The sequence below is a fragment of the Saccopteryx bilineata genome, chromosome 6 (genome assembly GCF_036850765.1).
Source record: "Saccopteryx bilineata isolate mSacBil1 chromosome 6, mSacBil1_pri_phased_curated, whole genome shotgun sequence".
NCBI classification, from domain to species: Eukaryota; Metazoa; Chordata; class Mammalia; order Chiroptera; family Emballonuridae; genus Saccopteryx; species Saccopteryx bilineata.
Genome location: NC_089495.1, coordinates 132,385,895 through 132,393,064, shown reverse-complemented (window position 1 = coordinate 132,393,064; position 7,170 = coordinate 132,385,895). Strand labels below are relative to the sequence as shown.

General features: G+C 42.2%; 1 non-coding gene across 1 annotated transcript; it reads left to right on the top strand.

Annotated features, from left to right (window-relative positions):
* Positions 1 to 446: 446 nt before the first annotated feature.
* On the top strand, positions 447 to 557 carry LOC136309737 (U6 spliceosomal RNA). The gene has a single exon (XR_010726388.1). It is a non-coding gene; the product is annotated as a U6 spliceosomal RNA (small nuclear RNA).
* The last annotated feature ends 6,613 nt before the right edge of the window (positions 558 to 7,170 follow it).

The window sequence follows — 7,170 nt, the reverse complement described above, 5'->3', positions numbered from 1 at the left end:
CACGCCCACCAGGGGGCGATGCTCTGCCCATCTGGGGCATCGCTCTGTTGTATCCAGAGCCACTCTAGCGCCTGAGGCAGAGGCCATAGAGCCATCCTCAGTGCGGGGCCAACTTTGCTCCAATGGAGCCTTGGCTGCAGGAGGGGAAGAGAGAGACAGAGAGGAAGGAGAGGGGGAGGGGTGGAGAAGCAGATGGGCGCTTCTCCTGTGTGCCCTGGCCGGGAATCGAACCCGAGACTTCCGCATGCCAGGCTGATGCTCTACTACTGAGCCAACCGGCCAGGGCCCAAATTTTCTAAAGTGAAGAAAAACTATAAACCTAGAGAAACAAGAAGCTCAATAAACACAAGCAAAATAAATAAAATTAAATTAAAAAAAAATAAACACAAGTAATATTTTAAAAAATATATATGGAGGAAAGTTACATTGAAATTGCTCAAAATCACGTGCTCGCTTCGGCAGCACATATACTAAAATTGGAACGATACAGAGAAGATTAGCATGGCCCCTGCGCAAGGATGAAATTGCTCAAAATCAGTGATAAGGAGAAAATATTAAGAGCAACAAAAAGGCAGGGAGGGGAGAGAGATGTTACATGCAAAGCAGCAGGGTAAGTAGAGAGATAGCACTTTGTCAATGGATCAGAAGACTCAATAATATTTGTAAAATATTATTCTCCCCCAAGTTGATTTATGAATTCAATGCAACCACAACTGAATTCCTAACCAGCTTTTTAAATTTATTGAAAAATTAGTTCATGTGGAAATGCAAAAGATCTAGAATAGCAAAAAAGTAACAACAAAACACAAACAGTTGGAAGACCAACCCTACCTCATCTTAAGAATTATTATAAAGCTACAGTAATCAAAACAACATGATATTTAACTGAAGATAGAAGATCAATCAATTTATGAAAACAGAGAGTCCCAAACAAGCTCACATAGCAATGGAAGGTTGTTTTTCTGGAAAGATAAGATTATCCTTCCAAACAAATGGTGCTGGAATAATTGATATGCAAGAAAAAAACCTATCCATGCCTTACACCACGTACAAAAATGGACTCAAAATGAATCATAGACGATATAAAACTAAAAACTATAAAATACCTAGAAGAAAAATTAGAGAAAATAATTGTGTTATTAGGCTAGGCAAATATTACTAAGAAACCACACCTAAAAAATGATCCATTAAAAAAAACCAATTTGATAAATTCGACTTTCTCAAAATTAAAAACTTCTTTTTCTTTTTATTTTTTCAAAAGACACTGTTAAGAGAATGCAAAACAAGTCACAGGCTGGGAGGAAATCTTTGCAAAGTATGTATCTGATGAAGGACTTGCATCTTGAATATATAAAGAACTTTCAGATTCAACGACAAGAAAATATGCAATGCAATTTTTAAAAATGGGAAAAGATTTGTACATTTCGCCAAACAGTATATACAGACAACAAATAAGCTAAAAAAAAAAAAAAGATTCTCAACCACATTATGCATTAGGAAAATACCAATTAAAACCATAATGAGACAGTCTATCTGATGCCCTATCTATCAGACTGGCTAAAATTTAAAAAACTGACCAAAACACGTGGGGAGCATGTAAAGGAATTGGAATGCTCACTCATGGCTGATGTGGCTATTAAATGGTACACTTCAGAAAACAGTTTGGTAGTTTTCCAAAAAGTTGAACATCTGGGCATTCCACTTTTAAGTACTTGCCCAAGACAAAATGGAAAATACAAATTTATGCAAAGACTGGTCAACGATTGTTCACAGCAGCTTTATTCAGAAGAGTCCAAAACTAGATACAACCCATGTGTGTATCAACAGCTGAGTAGATTCACAGGTGTGGCTCTCTTGCCTGGCTTGGCAAGGAAGGGAATGTCCTGTTGGTACAATAACTGTGTGTTAAAAAAATGCTGGCTGTGTTAACCTGCTAGATGTGAGGATAAATTGTTACATAGCCATGGGTAACTGATACACCATGCAAGGTGTAAGTGTGGGTGTGAAGAATGTTACTGTTCTCATTGTGAACAGATGAAGTGGTACAAGACAAAGATATTGACAAACTGTAAACATTCTATAGGAAAAATACGCAGATAGTAGATCCAACAAGTTTGTGGGTGGTGATAACAAACATAAAAATAGAATAACTGACTTTCAAACCAGTCAAGTGAATGTTTCTCTTTCCAAGGCAAGACAGAAAAAAGAGAATTGAAACTGTAAAGAAACTTTTATAAATGGAAAATGTTTGATAAAATAAAATAAATTGCCTAACATCAGAGTATTTACATAAGTGTAAATGGTTTAAACTCATTGATCAAAAGAAAAGAGACACTCGGATTCTAAAACCAACAAAGGAGACCCAGAAATAAGTCATTAGCAAAATTTACACTTAAAAGGGTCCAGAAAGCCTGGAAGTACTGCAGGAGGAAATTATCTATATCACAGAACAGCGAGGCTAAAAGAAGCCAGAGCAGCAATTTTAAATTTGTATAAAGAAAGCTTAATGGAAATGGTAAAAAAGAACAAAGATGGATGTACTCATAAAAGTCACTGTCCCTCCCTGGGCAGAGTCAGTGAAGGGAGAGCTCGGACGAAGAGCGGACTTGGGAAATCAGCGCAGTGGGGAGGAGGCAGTTCCCCCAGAAAGCACCAACTGAGGGAGCTGGGGGGAAACTAGATAAATTAACAAAAAAAATTTTTTTTAGTGCTGAAAATGATGGACAAGCAAACATAGCTACTTCTAGGGGTAGTGTACCAGGCAATGCAGACCCAACCTGGTGCTGGGAACAGTGGAAACAGTCCTATTTCCAGTTGTTCAGTAGTGACCACTTGTGTCTGTAGCCTGCATCCTGCATTTCAGCACTTTTTTTTGGGGGGGGGTTGTAAATTCCTTAAGATGTTCTACATGGACAGTCCTGTCATCCTCGAATGTCACGGTCCAGCCATGATAAGTCTATTACGGGGTCTTCAAACGTGAAAAGGTTTAGAATTGAAATAAATGATAGACAGGACTTAAAGATCTATATATACAGATGGGTTCAGGAGGATGCCACAGCAGTCTCTACTGTTCCTTAGCCGTAACGTGCCTGCTCCCAGAAACACATCCACTTTTATTCATAGAAAAAATGTGGTCCATCAGCAATTCAATTAAGTTTCCAAGGCAACTCAAAGATGACCCCCACCATACCATCCAAATCTACTTTACACTAATAAGAAACTAGCTTCCAGCCTCCTCCAGAGAACATGGGTGAGACAAATGAGAATCAGGTGTAGCTCTTTGTTAACTAGGCAAATGAGGTGGGGTTTGGGCCCAGCACCTCTGTCCAGATTGCAAAAATACCGTTTATTTATTCGGTCCCCAACACTCGAATAAGGGTGGGTTTCCTATTTCTTCCCACACCCTGTGTCTTTTATTTCTTTGTCTTGCAGTAACTTTTTGGCTTTGGCTGTGCCTTTGGCCACAGTGCCGAATAAAAGTGGGCCAAGGGCTTGGGTGTCCTTACAAGTCCTGCCACCACAGGGGAAGATTTTTGTCTATTTTACCATTAAAGATTGGCCTTACCTGTTGGAGTATGGAATGCTAGACATTCTACTCAAATTATTGCTCTAATTTTACCCCCACAAACTTTGGTACATTATGATTTCACTTTCCTTCATTTCAAACTACTCTCTAATTCTCTCTGTTCATTCTTCGCGACACATGAATTATTTAGAGGTCTGTGGTTGAGTTTCCAGATATTTCAGGATGTCCCTAAATCTTTCTGTTAATATTTTGTTTAATTTCCTTGTAGTCAGAGAAAATACTTTGCTGTTTTTGCAGTCCTATTAAATTTGACGAGGCTTGTTTTGCGGCCCAGAGCGTGGTCTATTTGGTAAATAAATAGTCCATGTGTCATTCTACTGTTGTTGGCTGGGGTGTCCCCGGTCAGGTCAGGATGGTCTACAGGACTGGTTTAATCTTCTTTACCCAAATATCATGATGTCGAGGGTTAGGATTTCAAAATATGAATTTTGGGAGGACATAAACAGTCCATTGCAAGCTTCAATGAAAAGGCAAAGAATGTCTAAAGGGATTAAAAAATAAAATCGGAGCCAACGATAGGCAGGCTTACAGGTGGCGCATTTACATGTAAGGCAGCAGAGAGGTTGAAAATAAAACGAAGGAGAAAGATGTATTTTGCAGGTACTAACCGCACAGTTCCCAAACTGTGCACCAAGGCATCCTGTAGTGCCAGCACAAGCTCAGAGGGGTGATATGGATTAGTTTCTGTTTCTGAAGAGACACAGCAAAGCCTCTTCCAAGCCTTGTGCCAAGTACTTGCTGGGAGTGGTCCTCGGTTTCGATGTTAGATTTTTGTGTCACTTCGGATGACGTGGCATTTGCGTGAAGTAGATCCTGCAGCAGCCTCTGGGCGTCCCCTGGACATGGTCTCCAAGGGTGCCTTTACCTTCTCGTTAGTTCAGCTCTGCGTTTCAAAAGGTGCCTACTCTGTTTTGTCCAGAATGTCTACATGTCCTTCCAGTCCAGTTCTTATCAGGCTTGTCTAGTCGAACACAACTCAAGTCAAATGCAGTCTTGTGATTTTCAAAATTGCGATGCTAGAGCCTTTCTCTTCAAACAGTCTTACGAAGAGTCTTAATCTACACATAAGATTCTCTCTTTTTTTGTATTTTTCTGAAGTGAGAAGCGGGGAGGCAGACAGATTCCCGCATGTGCCCCACCAGGATCCACCTGGCATGCCCACCAGGGGGCGATGCTCTGCCTATCTGGGGCATTGCTCCACTGCAACCAGAGCCATTCTAGCACCTGAGGCAGAGGCCATGGAGCCATCCTCAGTGCCCGGGGCCAACTTTGCTCCAATGGAGCCTTGGCTCTGGGAGGGGAAGAGAGAGAGAAAAAGGAGAGGGGAAAGGGTGGAGAAGCAGATGGGCACTTCTCCTGTGTGACCTGGCCGGGAATCAAACCCAGTATTTCCACACACCGGGCCGACACTCTACCACTGAGCAAACCAGCTAGGGCTACACAGTAAGATTCTTAACGTGTAAAGATGACAAGGAAGAGTCCTGACCCTGGCATTGCATGGGTGTTTCTGTTCCTCCTGTGTCCCCGATGATGAGCCTTTGCACTCCCAGACCTGGAACTCCCTGCTCAGCTGGACCGCTCAGGTAGCACAGCCCCCCATGCCGTGGGTAGTGTGTGTCACAGGTTATTCAGCCTTAGGCACCGGTGTCTGGTTATGAATTATTGACTGTGGTCCCTGGTCTTTAGGAAAGAGCTGCTGGGTGTCCAAACTGGTACTCTATTTCCTTATACACTGTATCCTAGAGATGCAGATAACAGGCTTGGATGAAAATAGGTCAACAGTACTTAAGATACATACTACTGTAATCAATTTAGGATAATTTCCGATGGCTAGTACATAACAGTAATACAACTACCCTTTGAATTTCTCTTTCAAGTGGTGTAGACATTTAAAACCTTATTGTATAAATTGCTTTTGAAAAACACAGTTACCCATTTTATCTTCCCTCAATAGATAACGTCTAGTAAAATAGGCTAAGGTAGACTTTTTACATTCACTGTGATTATTATTCACTCCGGGTACCTCGTGAATTCATAGATCCCAGGAACTGTATGGGCAATCTACATTGTTTCCATGGATCTAGTCCCACAGAAGTAGTAATGTGACCCGTGGTTTTGAAATTGCAAGTATATCCTTTATGCCCAATGACTACCCTATTAAAATTCACACAACTATTCCTAAGTCATACTGTCATCTTCCAAGGGGAGGAAAAGATACAAAAAAATTTTTTAAAGTGCTTGAAGTGAAAGTTATTATTAGGTGATTCCTGAGCAGGGTCTTTGGAGTTAATTGTGGAGTTGGACAGGGTACAGGGGTCAAGGCATGGCTGGAAAGATTGTTTAAGAAGTGACAGAGTGGGTGGGTCTGTTCTGAGAACTTGCTTTGTCCAGCACAGAGGCCTACAGAGGAGACCAAATGCTCAGCATCCTACAGTGACGGAGCAGGGAGACACCTGGGAGATCATGGGGTCCTGACATAGCCAGTGGGCTTTATCTTGGTGTTCTTCATTGACTCATTGGATGGGTGGGGTGACAGAGTGTGGTGGTTCAGTTAGCGGCGTCTGTCATAAGCCTAGGATGAGGAGAGGGACAGTTCTTAGTCCAATTCCCTTATTTTCACAGATAAGAAACAGACTCCATCAAGGTCATGCCTGTTGGTCATGGGGCAGTTACCAAAGGTCTCCTGGTTCTTGCCCTGGCTCATTCTGACACAACATGCTGCTTTCTGAATCAAATGTCTTACAGTCAATGTGATTTTTTAAATTTCATGTTGTAGGTATTTCCACAGTAGACAAATCCATGCATTATTTTTTAATCTTTATGTCATTTGAGTGGAGATCTTCTGCATATTTAAGAAAAGTAACTTCTTGTGGTGTTGGCATTTACTTTGTTGAGTCCATTAATGACCCCCAATCAAATGCCAAAAGAAAGGTTTGTGTTTTTTTTACACTAAAAATGACCAAAATAATGCATTTTGGTAATTTTAAGGCAAAGGTAGCTATTTTTCTATTTGTTTTGCATTTCATAGAATGTGTGGAGACGACTGTGTTGGTGAAAAAGCTGGTTCACGATGCCAGGTGGGTCAGTGCTGTGGGCAGCACAGGTTGTGCTGGGAGCTGTTTCTCTCTGGATGGTGAGCAGTGCCCCTGCCATGCATAACCACTGACTACCATTCATGCATGGCGGGGGGCATCCCTTGAGCCCAGATATGAGCCTCTCCGCATCACCACTCATTCTGGGATCCATCTCTGATACTTCCCTTCCTTCTGCCCCCTGTCCTGTTGATCTACAGACAGGAATGTGCTCTGGCCTCGACCAGTTGGCCTGAGACATGCTGGTCACTCTCATGGGCCCTCCTCCTAGCTGACTTCCTCATCTACATCTCTGGCCCTGCACTTTCCATTCACCCCATGCTGACATCACCTAGCTGTCCCACCAGGCACAGACGCGACATCTCCAGAAAAATGGATGTCCCCCTCACCTCAGCTCCGCGCTGCACGCTGGCATCTCTCCATGCCTCACTTGGGTCACCATTTCTCCGGGTTCACAGGGACTCGAATATGAGGGGTAGTTCAGTCTCAGGC